General features: G+C 42.3%; 1 long non-coding RNA gene across 6 annotated transcripts in view; it reads right to left on the bottom strand.

Annotated features, from left to right (window-relative positions):
• Window positions 1-16,480, bottom strand: part of LOC108348419 (uncharacterized) — a 72,986-nt gene that overhangs the window by 43,430 nt on the left and 13,076 nt on the right. For 5 of the 6 annotated variants that reach the window (XR_010058471.1, XR_010058473.1, XR_010058472.1 and 2 more), the window contains 3 exons: window positions 15,826-15,908; window positions 15,397-15,494; window positions 14,844-14,998 (listed from right to left, as the gene is read on the bottom strand). This is a non-coding gene — a long non-coding RNA (uncharacterized LOC108348419). Of the gene's footprint in view, window positions 1-14,843; window positions 14,999-15,396; window positions 15,495-15,825; window positions 15,909-16,480 lie in introns of those variants that run through there. The other variant, XR_001841666.3, reaches the window with a different exon arrangement.

Here is a 16,480-nt window from a genome sequence, read left to right as displayed (position 1 = left end):
TCCTACAACTCTTCAGAAAATCAGGACTCCCCTGTCACACCCCCTACAAGACCCCGAACAACCCCTCCCTTCTTTGGGCTGATCCTCAGTTTTTCCTTCATTAAGATGTCTTATTGTGACATCTATTTTCAATTTTTTAAGGCTCGTTTTATAGATTCATGTGAGTGTATGTGTCTGTGTGAGTGTATATGCACACGTGTTGGGGACTGTGCATGCCTATGCAGATGTGCAGACCAGGAAAACAGGTAAGACCCCTTAGAGCTAGAATTATAGGTGTTTGCAGGGTGTCTGGCTTGTAACATGAATGCTTAGATTTGAACTCTGACCCCCGCAGTGAAGCAGCAAATTTCTTAACCACTGTCCAGCCTCAGGTCTGCCTGTCCCTGCAACATAATCTCAGTGTGATTCTGCATGCCTTCCCCCTGGTCCCTCAACTTTCTCTTCAGCCAAACATAATAAAGGCCTCTTGGCTCCTTTCTACCTGAGATCTGCAGACAAGTAGCTTCTCTTCTCCCCCATGATGCTGTAAGGACAGATAGTCATGTCCATCGCAGTAAAGAGTATGCAGAGGCAGGTGGAGTCAAAGGAAGGAGGAGGGACATTCCATCCCTTAAGAGAACTAACTGATGTATTTGTAGTGCCAGGCCTACTCTTGGATGTCTCCATCACAGCAGCCAGAACTTGGAATTCTAGATTCATTTTATGGTAAATTGCAGTCACTTGTGAGTCAAAGTTGGGTTTTTCATGCACATATCCTTTGCTCTTTGACTTCACACAGGGGCCAGATGTAAAGATGAACCAGGTACCATGCAGCACCCAGTCCACTGGGAAAAAGGCTGCCCTGCAGTGAGTTATGTCTCTTTTGAGTTTAGCATGTGCTTCAGAAGAAGGACAACAGGCTAAGGAACAGTGGAGCATAGGAAAATCCATCCTGGCAGGTCAGAAGGTGAATTGAGTTGTCACTATTTCATTGATATAAAAATACTTCATTAGTGTTATCTCACTTGGACAAGTTTATTTTTTAAATACTTTCTAGTTAATTAACCCAACCTTATTTATATTGAGATTCTGATTGGTAATGCTGTGCCCTTCCTAATAGCATGAACACTACATGCTACTATGTTTAACTGCTTCATGTATGTGCGTGTGTGTGTGTGTGTGTGTGTGCATGTATGTGTCTGTATGTGTGTGTGTGAGAGCGTGAGTGTGTGTGACTGTGTGTGAGAGTGTGTGTGTGTATGAATGGGTGTCTGCGTGTATGTGAGAGTATGTGTAAGTGTGTATGCATGTGTGAGTATGTGTTAGTGTGTATGTGTATGTGTGAGACTGTATGTTAGTGTGTGTGAATGTGTTAAAGCATGAGTGTAAGTTAGTGAATGTGTGTGTGTTTGTGTAGCACTTACTTGTGTAGTACTTACTTTGAGCATGAAGGCTGCCAAGATCTTTTCAATGCTCACAGAACTTGGTACAGTTTGGATGAGGTTAGTCCCCCAAAGGTTTATATTTGCAAATTTAGTCTTGAGAGCAGAACTGTTAAGAAGCACAGCCTATCAGGGAGATTTTTAGGTCCCTTCAGAAGGAATTATGGGACCCCAGACTGTTTGGGACCCCAGTTTCTCCCTTTTCACAAACTCCTGCTTTCTGCCCTTAGAAAGTGACCTGAAGACAGTACCACACCTTTGAACCTCCAGTACCATGAGTTAAACATAACCCCCTTTCATTATAAGGATGCGGCCTCAAGTATTTTATTATAGTAAAAGAAAACACATCAGTGCAGGACCTAGCACAGCCTTCAAGCACAAAGTGCTTAGAAAACAATAAAGGAATGTAAATGCCAGGCTCTTGACAGCTTGATTAAACATCTGTTTATAGCAGAGGAACACCATTAGCAAATGAACCTGAATCTTCCGTTATTGTCAAGTGGGAAAAGCTAATAGAATATTTCTCTTCCATGGAAATAGTTCAAGTGTGAAAAAAAATTAAAAAAAGATTAAAAAGATTATAAACTGTTTGGCTGGCAATTCTGAACTGAAACTACTTCTCCTGTTTCAGCTTCTATATTTTTAACTAGAATTTAGGGATTAATGTCATCAAATAACATGTCTTGTTGGGAGAGTGAAATATTTGGAAAAATGAGGAAAACAGAAGGAAAAGATGAGTGTTCAAACATCAGATTGAAGGAGACAGTGAACTACAGCAAGTTTTGCGAGGGGACACCCTGAACTTGGGGAGAACTCAGGGCTGCTCTGGGGTCATCCTTGGGATGAAGCCTGTGAAGCATGGTGCTCTCCACAGGAGGTGCACTGCAAACCAGAGGGCTAGTCAGCCAATAGCAGCAACTTCACAAATCCGATTACTTTGCAAAAGTAGGACGTCCGCAGGAACTGGCTGAGCTGTTGGCAAAGTAAAAATCAGCAGACAAGTACAGCGTAACGTTTAGATGAGGAAAGGTCCAGGTTGTGATGGAGCCAGAAGTTATATAATCTAGGAGCTGCATTATGAGTTCCAGCCTGAGGTAAGAGGAACACTGCTTGAGGACAACCTGGACTACATGGTGAGACACTGTCTCAAACAAAATAAAAGACTGCATTGTGAATGCAAAATCTGTTGTACAGCTTTTGGTTTTGAAACAAGTTGTGAATTATAGCAACAACGTACCATATTATATAGTGGTATTTAAGAATTGCTGGCAGAGCACAGCAGTTAATGGCTTGACCTACCTATATGCTGACTCTTGATTTTGTTTGTTTCTGCTCTTAAGAGAGCCTCAGGCTAGCATGAAATGTCTTTGAACTTGTGGTAATCCCCCTGTCACAGCCTCCGGCCTCATCTAAATGCTGTATACCTGGTTTCAGTTCATCTTCCTCCTCCTCTTTTTCCTCTCCCTTCTCCATTTCTTCTTCTTCTTCTTCTTCTTCTTCTTCTTCTTCTTCTTCTTCTTCTTCTTCTTCTTCTTCTTCTTCTTCTTCTTCTTCTTTTGTTATTTTACTAAGAGGGTGGCATAACTTGGACCATATAATTTTTTATTGACTCTTCACATGACAGTCTTTTACTTTTTTGAGAGGCATTCTGTAAGTTTCCTCTGAGATTAAAACATTCCATTCTGCAGGGAAGCTGATTAAGCAGGAGGGCAAACAAGTCATAATAGCTTCAGGAAGTCCCTGAAACTGACCAAATTTACTAGATCCCTTACTGCCAGAGTAAGCAATAGAAACTGCTGAGAGTCACTGTCAGATGAACCAAGCTGCAGCAAAGACTCAAGAGACAAGACCAACTGCTGGGAAGAAGCAGAAACCAGTTGAGCTTCCCGGAAGAGGCTTAGACCAACTGAGCCTTCTGGAAAGGATGTTTTCTAACCTATTGAGCTTCCTACAGGCTGTGCAGTGCAGTCTAGGTTCCCATGTGTCTTTGAATCATTTCTGTGCCTGTAAGCTACCCATTACCCATACTCCTGCAAGTAATTCCAAGGAAACTCATTGGTTTACCAAGTGGAACTTTGGTGGTATATGTACAATGACCTGCCATATGATCCTTGTCTGGAGTGAGAATATGTGTGTGTTTTGTCTCCGCAGGAAGCATTGTGTCACACAACAGAGAGGGAGTCACTATATTGAGCAGTCGTAGGCTTTTGGGTTAAATGATCAAAACACCTCCATCATTAGAGTAGCAGCAGCACATGCCATGTGCAAGATTTTTTGAAAACAATTCATTCCACACCAATCTAGAAACTACCAATTTCTCCTATAGCATCACAGTTTTTTATATATCACTTTTTAAATGGTTGCCAAGGTAAGACTATTTCTTTTGCTTCTTAGCTTGCATAATGAGTGAGTAATGTCAGTGTTTAGGGTGGTTTTCAAATTGGAAAGCTTCTAGAACACTACTTTCTTATGCAAGCTCTTAGAAACGTAATTCCTGTCCCTAGCTTTCTAGAGATTCAAACCTCACTTTCTACTCATGAAGACTATGTAGGCCTGCAAATATATGTGCAAGTTGTTTATGAATGTGTTCTTTGCCTACAAGTTTCCTTTCACCTAGGAATTGAACAAACAGAACCCACAACTTACAACGCTATGTAGAAAAGGATTTGGGGGTATTGCCACAGCATAGCTGAGTTCAGTCTTGCATACTTTTTTTCTTTTATACCTCCACATCTTCCGTGCTGGGCATTTTTGTGTCACGACTCAAACTATAGCTCCAGGTGGCTCACAATAGCTTCATTATTCTCAGAAGTGACTGAAAACTAAAGAGAGCTCCAATAAGCCCAAGATGAATGTATCACTGACAGATCTGTCACTACCAGCTCCCCCAAATGCCATAGCCACTCCACTCCAGTTCAGACCAACAAGAGATAGGGGAAACATGCAGTAAGTCAGCCTTAACAGAGGACATCTTTGTGAGCAACGTGCTGCAATAGGAACAGATTACAGGGACCTTGTCTGTGAAAGCAAAGACACCTCACACTTGCTGGTAAGTATGCTTTTATCTAGAAAAGTCATTTCAAAGAGCACACCTGTCAGGAGCCATAATGGAACAAACGAATAACTAGCAGGTGATCTTCCTGAGATGCTCTGCTTCAGATTATTGTATAATCTGCAACAGGTTCACTCTTATTCGGCAAGGCCCTAGGAGAATTCATTTTAGGAAAGATTCCTGCTATTAATAGGCTTTTCCTGTTATTATTAAACATATATAATGATCACTAAGTAATAACCCACCCGTTTGGAGCAGATCTCTGCAGATATATGAAGATGTGCTGTCTTGTAGCAATGCTATATGGACAAATAGATAACTTCTTAAGTCTTAATGATTATTCTATAAGAATTTCTAAAATTATATCAGTGATTATTAAGCTCTTTTATAGTGGGACGGCTATTAGGTCCTTTTCTGATAGTCAAAATGGCAATGAGAACTCTGTCGGTCTCCCAAGTGTCACCAGTTAATTGCTCTTAGATGGTAACCAGACTTTCTCCTACTCGAGCACATTCCAAGAGGTTGTAAAACAATTAACCAAAGATCATAAAAAGGGAACTAACAATTTATTATAGGTGCTAGGACAGAAGACAAAATATTGACTGGGTTTATCTATACAGAACTTCACTAATAACTTAGTTATGATTTTAAACCTTCAGTAAGCCTGTGGAGCTATGACAGGTGATGGATGTTTAACTAGATAATTACTCCTAATGTATATGCATGTAATAGTCTCTGTTGTAAACTTCTATTTCAATTTGTGATTTGATTTTTGTGTGAATTTGTGATGAACTTTTTAACATGTGATCATGTATTCTGAAATTTGTTTAAGTTCTGAAGACCAAGAGAAGAGTCAAAACTGAGCTGAGAAAAACAAAGCTGAGGAGTCTTTAGACAGAACATCGTTTGGACAGAATTAAACTTAGAAAGCATTTAAAAGATAGGCATAGCATTAGGAGAAAAAACATTGAGAGTAAGAACATTATTGTGACACCAGAACAGGAGACAGCAAGATTAGAAGGAGAATATAGAGGAAAAGAGAAAAAAGAAGAAACTGGAGAGGGCAGAAGGAGCAGGCAGTTTTCTCCTTACCATGGGACAGAGCAGGTCCTTTCTTAATAACAAGGCAGGCTTAGTCTTACTTAAGGAACAAAGCTGTCTTCTTACAAACTTGGGTTTAATTCATTTAGCATTAAAGGGGTAGAAGCTTTTTCTTTCTCTATGCAATAAAGATTGGAGCTCATGTTTCATCCAGAATGAGTGAATTCTTTCTGCACTGGTGCTTGGTCTTTTGCTCCATATGCATATGTATGTATGTGTGTGTGCACATATGTAATTGTGAGGATGCATGGAAGCTTAGCCCAACTGTTGTGAATGGAAATGTATAAATGCGCATGTATGAATCTGTATCTGATCTTTCCTGAGTTTATGCACATTTGCTCATGTAAAAGTTGTTCCTTCTGTAAGTAATATTCTCTTTTCCTGGTCCAACAGAACTTTATTGCTCTAAACTTCCCTCTAGCCCCACAAGCAAAAGGCATCTGGACAAAAGGGAAAAGGTTCTAGCAATTAATCTTTTACTAAATCGCCTGCTGTTTTAGGATGAGGTGCTAAGTGCCAGAGACTACAGTTTCTAGCCTCAGGGAATCCCAGTAGGCAGGTCAGCTACAGTAGCATAGTAACACAGACTTAGATAAGTAAACTTTTTATTATTATACAGCAACCTTAAATGTCTCGTAAGACAAAGTCTTACCCCCTGCATCTCGTAAGACAAAGTTTTCTCCCACCGTTGTCTCAATAAGAACTGACAAGAAAGAAAACCCCCATAGGGTCTGGCCCCTGGCACACACCAAACTACTTACCAGTTTTGTCTGCTGCTTGTAAAATTGGTAGAAAAAAATCTTTTAAAAACTATGGTATTGCATAAATAAACTGAAAGTGTATATAGAAGTTTAAGAAGGTCTCCATAACAAAATATCTTAACCCAGAAACCTGAGATCCAGGGTCCACCTGGGTTAGTTTGTCCTATGTCCCTCTATATGACCTGTGGGTGGTTCCTGCTCATACATTCCTCTATCCCTTCCTCTACCTTTACCTTTGTTCACATGGGTTTAGTGAGGAAACTTTCCTCAATGTTTAAGGTAGAGAGTAATCAAGAAAGACATCAGGTGTCAACAGTGAATCATACACACACACACACACACACACACACACTTGGACTCATACAAACAAATATGCCCCCATACATATAAGCACAAATGCCACATGCACAAATACACAAAATGAAATTCTCCCTTTTTTGTTGTTTTGTACTTTTACCAAAGTGTCTTTAGATGTAGAATTTAAAATATAGATATTAGATACTCATTTCCTCCTCCTACCCCCCCTTCCTTTTGAAAGGATTTCACTATGTAACCCACTCCAGCCTCACACTTGTGATCCTCAGCTCTGTGGGATTTGTGAATAGTTTTCGTTGTACATGGGGAATTCTCTTCCATCATCTTCACTCAATAACTGTATGTCTTCAGAAAGGCAATTACATGTGTATATAAACATACATACACACACATGCACATGCATACATAAGCATACACATATACTCACATGGGTACATATGCAAACATATACACACATAAACATGCACACTCATACAGGCATACACATATACTTACACACATATGCACACACATATACTCATACACACATGTACACTGTACCCACATATACTTACACACACATATATATGCACACACACTTACCAACATGTACACATACATACAAATACACACACATACATGTACACATGTACACACAAATACGCACATGTACACATGCACACACATTCTCACACACACACACATACATACACACACATGCATTCTCCTTTGCTCTTAGTTGTCTTATCTTCTCTTCCATGTTTCTTTCTGTTTGTGTCTCTATCCTGCTTTATGTACAGTTTCCTCTGAGTTATTTTCCAGTTCATTTATTAAATCCATCTATTAAGTTATTGTATTTTGAAAATTGCAATCTAATCTTCATTTCCTGAGTTTCCGCTTGGCAATTTTATTGGTGTGCTGTTGCCTCATTGTCCCTGCTTGGCAGATACTACTAATTAGTCTCTTTCTCCTTTCTGTGTAATGTAGTCTATTTTAATAATCTATACTTACAGTGGTCTGATCACTATAATACAAGAAGTGTTGATAGATCTGTTGTTGAATTTGTTTTTGGTTATTTTTGCTCGTGAGTTTACATTTCCTTGTGTATTTCATTATATGGTTTTTGAGGTTTCTTCAATGGTCGAGCTCTGAGAGAAGGAAGCTTGTGACAAGTGTGACAAGAGAGCTATTTGTTTCCAATTTAGATTCAATATCTAAAGTATTTGGCACAAGTAGGTGTTGGGGTTTGAGAATTACTGGTCTAAAGGTTTTGTTTGTTTGCCTTTTATTCCCACTCAAATGATAAGATTTTGGCTTCAAAACTGCAGAAAAAATTTCATTTTCAACTTCTCAAAGAACATTCCCCTTGTTACAGAGTAATTGAAATAAAGACATCTCCCCAAGAAGTCCCTTTGCGGGTGGGTGCTGGCTTATATTAAATTTATGCTTACTTCACCAGCTTGGCTCAATTCCCACCCCTGTGTGAATGGCCCTTGAGGTTCTACCCCTAAGTTTCTATTTCTCCCCCTCTTCCCCACAGTGCATGGCATCCTCTAGAGGAGAGACCAATTGTTGTCAAAACAATTCTCTACTTCCTTCCTTGGCTCTATGATTTTATTTTACGCTAGAAATTCTTTTCTATGTGTCTTCAAACACGTAATATTATCTTGAGGATTGAAATCTATTATTTAGTCTTCCTCAGAGAATTAGTTTGAGAAAAAATAGATCACATTGCTACAAAAAAAAAAGGATAGCTTCAAGGAGCTTCAAGATAGATGTTATATCTTCTCTTCACCCTTATATTGTGTTTTAGAATTTCGAATAGAGAAGATCCTTGAAGTCTTTCCCCTTGTGATCAATTAGTAATCCATTGAGAATTGAAGCTGCAAATACTTAAGCTCAAAACTTGCTTGGTAGATATCTAGTTCTAGTTTCAAAATCAGCATTGAGAGCTAAAACATAGGGCATTCTGTTATGGTTGTGTGCCACCTTTAGCCAGCAGCACTGAATGGGAGCTCACTGTGGTAGTGATGCATACAGTAAGTAGCATTACCAGCCAGTGGAATCGACATGCTGTTCAGATTTGTCCTCATCTGATGCTCACCACTCTGATCTGATCTGATGTAGGTGATCTGATGTCACCCACAAGCTTTTTCTGTCCTTCTATCACAAGATACCCACGGCAGTCTACTTCTATTTCCTGAGAAGTGAATGGGTCTTTGGTGTTGTTCATCTGGACACTGAAAAGGTGTTTGTCTGGCATCAAGACAAAGAGAACCGAAACGCTATGGGCTTTTCACCAGCTAGTAAATGCAAATGCAATAGTTAAAATGTACCGGACAGACCACACATGTAGACCTCTGATTTTCAGCACAGAAAGCCACATCCCAGCTGCAGTTGAGAGTTTCCTGCTGAGGACGACGCCTCTTGTGCCCCTCTAGCGCCTGCCCCTGTTGCAGTACCTTCTGCAGGACATTAAATGCCATTGGTACTGCTGGCTTGCATCAGCAACTCAGCCCTCTGAAAGGTTCTGTGGCTCCATTGCAAGCATGTGAGAGACTCTTGTGACCATTTCCTCATGCGTAAGCATAACCACCCTGCCAGGTCTGAGAAGTCTTTTTGGGAAGGTCAAGAGGGTGAGAAGAAAAGCGTAGCCACTAATAAGTTTCAAGTGCTTCTAGAGGAAGCTGTTTTCACAGAGCACAGGGTCGCACTCACTCTGGGGACTCACATTCTTGCCTCTTCATCGCTGTGTGTTGGTAGCAGATTGCCCTGGTTCCCTGTCAAGCCCTTTAGTGCCTATGTCCCCTTCTTGGTGCTGTTTCTGTCCTTCCCACCAAGGCTCTCACATTAGCATCCAGAGGCACAATTTAATCAGAAGAAATCAGTCAGCCATCATTGGGTTGTTTCTAATTACTCTGGCAATGTATTCCAGGTCGAATATCACAAATCTGAGGGAAATCTGAATAAAATCTACCTTCTTTTCCTGTTAATTGTTTGCGTCTGTCACCGTCTTTTGGTGGCTATACCTGATCAACACACCCACACACTTTGAGCTGTGCTTTATGACTGGCACCTGTGACGGGCAGGTAACTGTTCTGATGATGTTCTGAGTAGTTCAGGAGTAGCTCAAATGCATTTAGAGCCAATGCCCCTTTGAGTGAGACTCACACCAGTGTCTGATAGGTCAGCTTGCCATTAGACATTCAGGCTCTATCCTCAGGTCCTGCTAATGCTGCTGTTCCCTGGATACATACTGCATGGGGCCCCAAAAATTGCTCACAAATGCACAGACCACCAATTATTGAGTGTTTCCTCACTCATAATCACTCCCCTACTGTAGACCACCCCTCTCCTTCTCACAGAAACATCCCTAAGCCTATCAACAGGGAGATTTGAGATCTACTCTTCTGTCCTCTCAAGCTTCACTACCTCAAGAATAAACATTTTCCTCTGAAAAACTTGCTTCAGGATAATCACACTGCACGGAAGTCAGATCCGGCTCAGTGGTAGACCTAGATTGATACCCTTTGCATGGTGTGTCAGAGTGTCACCATAGCAACCAAGCCCATTAAAGAAAAGCAATTTCCTTCCGATCAAGAGAATGAAATCTCTTGCCTGGGTAGAGAACTGACATTCCAGTTAGATAGGTCAAGGCCTGACTGAGGGACCACCCCTTGGAAGATGGGTTCCCCATAACCCTAAAGAGAATGGAGGGCTAATTAGCCCCTTAATTGGATAATGTATTTGTCCTTCCCAGAACCCCTTCCTTCTGGTGCAGTCATTCCATACCGTTTCTGAGTTTTGGTTGGGTCTGCTTACCTTTTTCTTCTCTTCTGTTTTTGTTTTGACTTCTACTAGAACCTAAGGATAATTTATTCTGGTACTCTGGGCTTCCTTACTCTTTCTCAAAGGCTCCCCTTCCTGCCATATGACTGTTTGTCACTTCCATGACCTCAGTAATGACCCAAAGGACATGTTTTTTTCTAGTTCTCTGCTCCCCTTTCATCCTCCTGTCAAGATTTATTGCTTGCCAGCCCTGGGATTTTTCTTTAAACTCTGTCCAATGTCTTCAAGCTTCCCTTTGAGTCCATTGAATGGTTTTATTGAGACTAAAAATCCCAAGACAGGACCCTAACTTCTCTATCATATTATGACCACCAAGGGGCTCCCCAAAATTTTCAGTGACAAACAGTAGGAGGTGAAGGTTTTCTTTGCATAGTTGCACTTTCTAGGTCATAGTCAGCCTTATTCCCCTCCCTAACCTCTCTTCCTGCCCCCAAAGCTACCTGAACAAACACCGCCAACAAACAAATACTGAACAGCAAAGCGGTTAAAAGCAAATGTGAATCCAAGGTGATTGCAGGACTCGTAATGGACTCTGTAATGAAGACAATAGGGAAAGGTGGTAATTTACAGACCAGAAGCAAGTGGAGAGGACAGCAGATCAAAGATCTGAGAGAGATCTGTGGGGATTTGAGAGGTTCTTGCTTAAGGCAGTTATTAGATACCAAGACTCTGGCTTCCCCAACTAAGATGCTCCATAGGACATCCTAGAGATAGGACCTGGACCAACACCATTGGTTAAAGTTTAGTGACAGTGAATCTCCAGCCTCCTGTGCATGTGAAATCCCACTGTCAATCGCAATTTGTTTTTCAAGGGCAGATTGCAATTCAGTGGAATTCAATGAGGTAGATAGCCACAGACAATCTTTAACCAATTCCCATAGAACAGGACTTATCAAAGACCTCCCCGAGTGATGGGAAAATACTGTTTTCTGATATAGAGGTGTGCTTGTGTAGTTGGTAGCAATGTGAAATGTTTTCCATTGTGCATTGCTCAGAGGAACAGAGCTTTAGGAACAGTGACAAAGGTGTCTTTATATTGTTATTCTTCACACAGGCCACTGCTTCAAATCCATTTCTCCAATGTCTGGTTCTCTCTCTCTCTCTCTCTCTCTCTCTCTCTCTCTCTCCTATCTTCTTTGCATTCTATTTGCATAACTGAAAGTCTTATCTGAGATCCTTCTAAAATAATGAAATTCCCAACAGAGAATTCATCTCGGGGTCTAGAGTGGGAGGGGGAAGGAAGCATTAATTGGTGTTTTTCACCATTAAATGGTTTTCCTTCCTTCTAGCTTCTACTTGTCAATATTTCTGTAAATATTGGCTCAGTTAGGGAGCCCCTAAATACACTGATTTACCCTGCCTTTTCCAAACATAATCTGATGAGTTCATATCTGAATCTCTACTGAATACAAACCTTGAGGATATATTCACCGCTCATGTTTACTTTAATTTCTAATTAAGGAGGTATTGAAATATATATATATATATATATATATATATGTGTGTGTGTGTGTGTGTGTGTGTGTGTGTGTGTGTGTGTGTGTGTGTGTATATATTATACGATGAGCAGACTCCAAACCTTAAAACTCAGGCTGGTGTGACTGGGTTCCAGTCAGTCAGGCAGTGTGTGGGAAAGCACACAAATCATCCTGTCAGAGCAGTGTTTGGTGCCATCCGGTGGCTGTCCTCCATTCCACCAGAACTATAGCTGGAGTGAACTCCAGACAGACCCTGGTGCTCCTACAGTACAGAACAGGTATTAGAGGAGACTTTAGAGCACCAGGCTGCACTGGCCGCCTCACAGTAAGTGAGGAACCTGAGTGCACCCACTTCCTTCAGTGCCTCCCGTCCAGCAGTGCTGTCCACGTACAAAGTGGACCCCACTAACTATTATTAACGATGGAACGTTTTCTCTTTATCCTCCCAGAGGCCCCTGGGGCCCCGGTAGATTACGCTGATGGAGCTCACTTTGTCGACATAGCATACAGCTCTCCTTGTTGTGAGTTTCACTTGACAACGGAGTCTTGCTGGCCTAATAATGGAATAAGCCAGGGCGTTTTAATAGCGAATTTGGCACAGACTGGAAATGCCTGGTGGGTGGTGAGGGGGATAAGAGGGCTGAGGTAAAAGCAACGGACAGAGAAAGTTCAACACAGACCCTACTTGAATTCCTCCCACACCCTCTCCTTTTCTCAGCTCAGCGGGCACGGTCACTACAGGAACTTATTATGATCTGCTTCCACGCTCAGTCGGAGGCCAGAGAAAGTCTCGCTTCTGCCTTCTCAAAAGTGCCTTCAGCTTCAAGCATTCAACATCCTAAATGCCATATTTGGAGTACTGTGTTCTGAGCTGGGTCATAATACATGGCCCCAAATATTTTCAAGCATGGGGCTAGTGAGCTGTCTCCTTGAGTAAAAGTTCTTGCTGCCAAGCCTTGACGACTTGAGTTGTGTCCCCAGGACACACGTGCTGGAAGGAGAGAACCACCTCCCTCAAGTTGTCCTCTGACCTTCACATTTGTGCTGATGGGAAGGAGGAACTTAGCCAAACAGGCCCAGACACACTGCTGGTGCATGCACCCTTGATAGCCAACCTAGATTCTGCCAGCATGATTGAAGACGGCTGACGCTGGATCAGGTGATGGAACGAGCCAATGAAAAAGAGACCGTGCCACATCTGGCTACTTGAGAGCCAATGAAATGCTGGAATGGGAGGTATAAAGGTTTGCCCAGTTCCTGCAGTAAACGAGTCTGCTTTTGCCCCTTGCCTGACTCCCTGAATCTGTGTGACTGACTCTGCACTGGGGTCGTAAGCAACACTGCAGCATGTGTGCACGTGCACACATACAAATAAATGTGTTAAATGCTTTTAATGTCAAATATTGACTTGATAAGGAGAGACGAAGTACCGCTGCAAGGGGAGAGGAAGACAGGCAACGGTGACTAGTGAAATGGGGAAATGCTGTGACCCGGGGTCTACAATAGACTCAAAGGCCAGGGAGACAGATTTTGTTTCAGAGAAGACAATAAAGGTGAGAAACTACTGAACACATCTTTAGCCAGGCAAGGAGATCCAAGAACATTCAGTCTGAAGTCTACTGATTTTCTGATGAAGGCTGCTCAAGCTGAGTGTGACCCAGTTTCTCAGGCCTGTGAGAAGCCAACTTTACATTGTGTTTGACTTGCGGTGAAGACCAGTGTTTTCGCTTAGCTTTTAGGAGGCCAAGAATAGTGATTTGAAGGGCCTGTGTCTGGCCATGGGTAAACAAGGGGCAAGTCTGAATTTTGACTCTTTGGGAAGTTGTGGTTCTTTGCAACAAAATGCTTTCAGGACAGAACGGGAGAGAGGGTTTTGTTTCACAGGCACTGTATCTTGGGGAGATAGGACTTGGGATAAACTGTGTTGAACAATGATGGCTAAGCAGAAGAAGTAGGTAACCTGGGCAAAATACAGATACCCTGAGCAAGATGCAGGTACCCTCCTGGGCAAGATGCAGATACCCTCCTGGGCAAGATGCACAGAGTTGGGTGGTAAGACAGTACAATCAGTGGAGAAATGGCACCTGAGGTGTTGCCTGCTCTCTGTTGCTACTCCTCTTTCTAACAAATTGCAGATTGGTTTTGTTTGGTTTGTATGTTTGTTTGTTTTTATTTTCATTAGTGGCCATTATCAGAGCACTCTGGAAAGGAGAATAAGGATCTCCAGTGTGATTTTTGAATGGATTATAAAACCCATTCACATTTCTAGGCTATCTTCCAGTGACAGCCTGACCACTCTACAAGATATGTCAGTATTGTCCTTATTGGCTTACAGACAATTCCACTAGGTTCTGCCCAACAGCTACCTAGCAATAGCTTGCATAATCACTGCCTGCCATGTGTGAGTCAGGTGCATGTGTAAAGAGGATTGTTTACTACCCCAGCTCCCTTCTTCCTCCTCCTCCCCTCCTCCTCCCTCTTCCTCTTCCTTCTCCCTCCTCCTTTCTCCTCCTTCCTCTGCTTTCCCCTCTCCCTTCCTCCCCCTCCTCCTCCCTTTACCTCTTCCTCCTCCCTCTTCCTCCTCCTTCCTCCTCCTTCCTCCTGTTTCTCCTCCCTCCTCCTCTTCTTCCTCCCTCCTCTTCCTCCTCCTCTTCCTTTTCTTCTACTCGCTTTCTTTCTCTGTTCTCACTTATTCCCAGTTGGCCTTTCTTTCTCTCCTCCTGTCCTTCCCTGTCTCCCCCCACCCTTTTCTGCCCCTACGCCTTTTCCAGGTCCCCACTCCCCTCCCTTCCCACAATAATCCTTCTTTTATATTAGGCATGTCATATGGTGTGATTTCCCAGGGGACACCTCACCAGGGGTCCGCCACATATTCCCTTACTCGAGCCACGTTATGCCACTTTTATATTTCATAACAGTCTTGGTGTCAAAGTGCGTCTTGTTGGGGTTTATAAAGCAACACTCCAAAGGAATGGTCTCAGAAGCAGCTGGAGAGGCAAGGAGTCACTCTGATCTTTGTCCTCTGTCACCCACTGTTCTCTCCTGAGGCAAATTAGAATGGAGTCAGGAACCCCTTCCCCCAAAGCCAGCCTAAAGATACTACTACCTTAAACGTCTCCTTTCTACCTGAGAACTGCTAGCCATAGGCATTCTCTGACTTCACTCGATTGCTTGCAGACCAGGTTATAAGAGTTTCATCCCAGGACAGGTCCTGACCCCCACCCAGCAGAAAGAAGTACCACAAAGAGGGGCTAAGGGGAGTCTGGGTAGCCTCACTGGGATTCCTTGCTGGCCACTTGGCCAATAACTCACACCCTTTGTGCAACTGCATTTCTACACAGCTAGTTGGCTCCCTGTTTCTGAATTCAGTCAACCTTCAGTGGCTGTGCAAAAAAAAAAAATTGTCTGAGATTTCCAGCTGCCAAGGAGAAAAGGCTCACCTTTGCTCACTGGATCAGAGGGTTCCATTCATGACCGCTTGGCCCTGCTGCTGCAGAACTCTCTCTCTCTCTCTCTCTCTCTCTCTCTCTCTCTCTCTCTCTGGAAAATGAATGGAAGAGGATGTTACTTCCCCGCCCCAACTGGGAAAGAGAGAGACAGGAAGATAGCATGATAGTGATGTCATACCCACAATGGCCTAATTTAACCTTAGTAGGTCCCAAGCTCCTAAAAGCTCTGCTGCCTCCCAGCAGAGTTACAGGCTGGTGACTGAGTCTTTAACACATGGACATTAAGGGCAGATTGCATATCTAAACTATAGCACTTAGCACAAAAATGAACAATCACCCTGGGCCTACGGGTCTTGGATCAAAGGACTCCTGTCACATATAAAAGTGTGATTGAATAAACGTATTAGATATCCCTCTTACTTGCCTGCCTCTTGATATGCGTGTGTCCACTGTGACCCTTTTGGATGGGATAAGGAAAGGGAGATGGGTGTTTCTTCCACAGCCTAAAGCAAGAGGGTATTTTAAAGGAACTTATTAACATGATTTATATAATTGAATAGAGTGTTTTAAGATTATCTTCAAATGTATGTTCACATAAATTACAGAGAGCATAATTTGCTCTAAAGCGTATCTTGATAAATTTCATGGCCTGCTCCAGAGAAATATGAACCATGGGGTAAGGGAGATGAGAAAATATTGGCTGAGAACATCATTATTTATAAAATGCAGGAGTATACCACTTGTAAATATTTTTAAATGCTGTCACATTCTGTGGGAAAATATTTTGAGAGTAAATGTGTTAGCATCCACATAACATATGTTACCTGTGTTACCACCAAGTAAGGAATCCAACTGTCACGGTGTGGGAAAACCCTTTCCTCCTGGACTGCAGATTAGCACAGATTACGAACAGGAATTCTTGAGTTAATAGGAAAAGGGGGCACTGGGATTACATTCCAATGAGATAAATCTTGAATTAAGAAAGGTGGTAGAAAGTCCATCTTTCTTTATGAGCACGTGAAGTATGGAATGGTCTCTTCATGAATCAAGATGCCTGCTGCCGTGATGTGAATCC

The sequence above is a fragment of the Rattus norvegicus genome, chromosome 16 (assembly GCF_036323735.1).
Source record: "Rattus norvegicus strain BN/NHsdMcwi chromosome 16, GRCr8, whole genome shotgun sequence".
In the NCBI taxonomy this organism is placed as follows: Eukaryota; Metazoa; Chordata; class Mammalia; order Rodentia; family Muridae; genus Rattus; species Rattus norvegicus.
The sequence above is the reverse complement of the archived record's forward strand: the minus strand, read 5'-3'. Positions and strand labels throughout refer to the sequence as shown.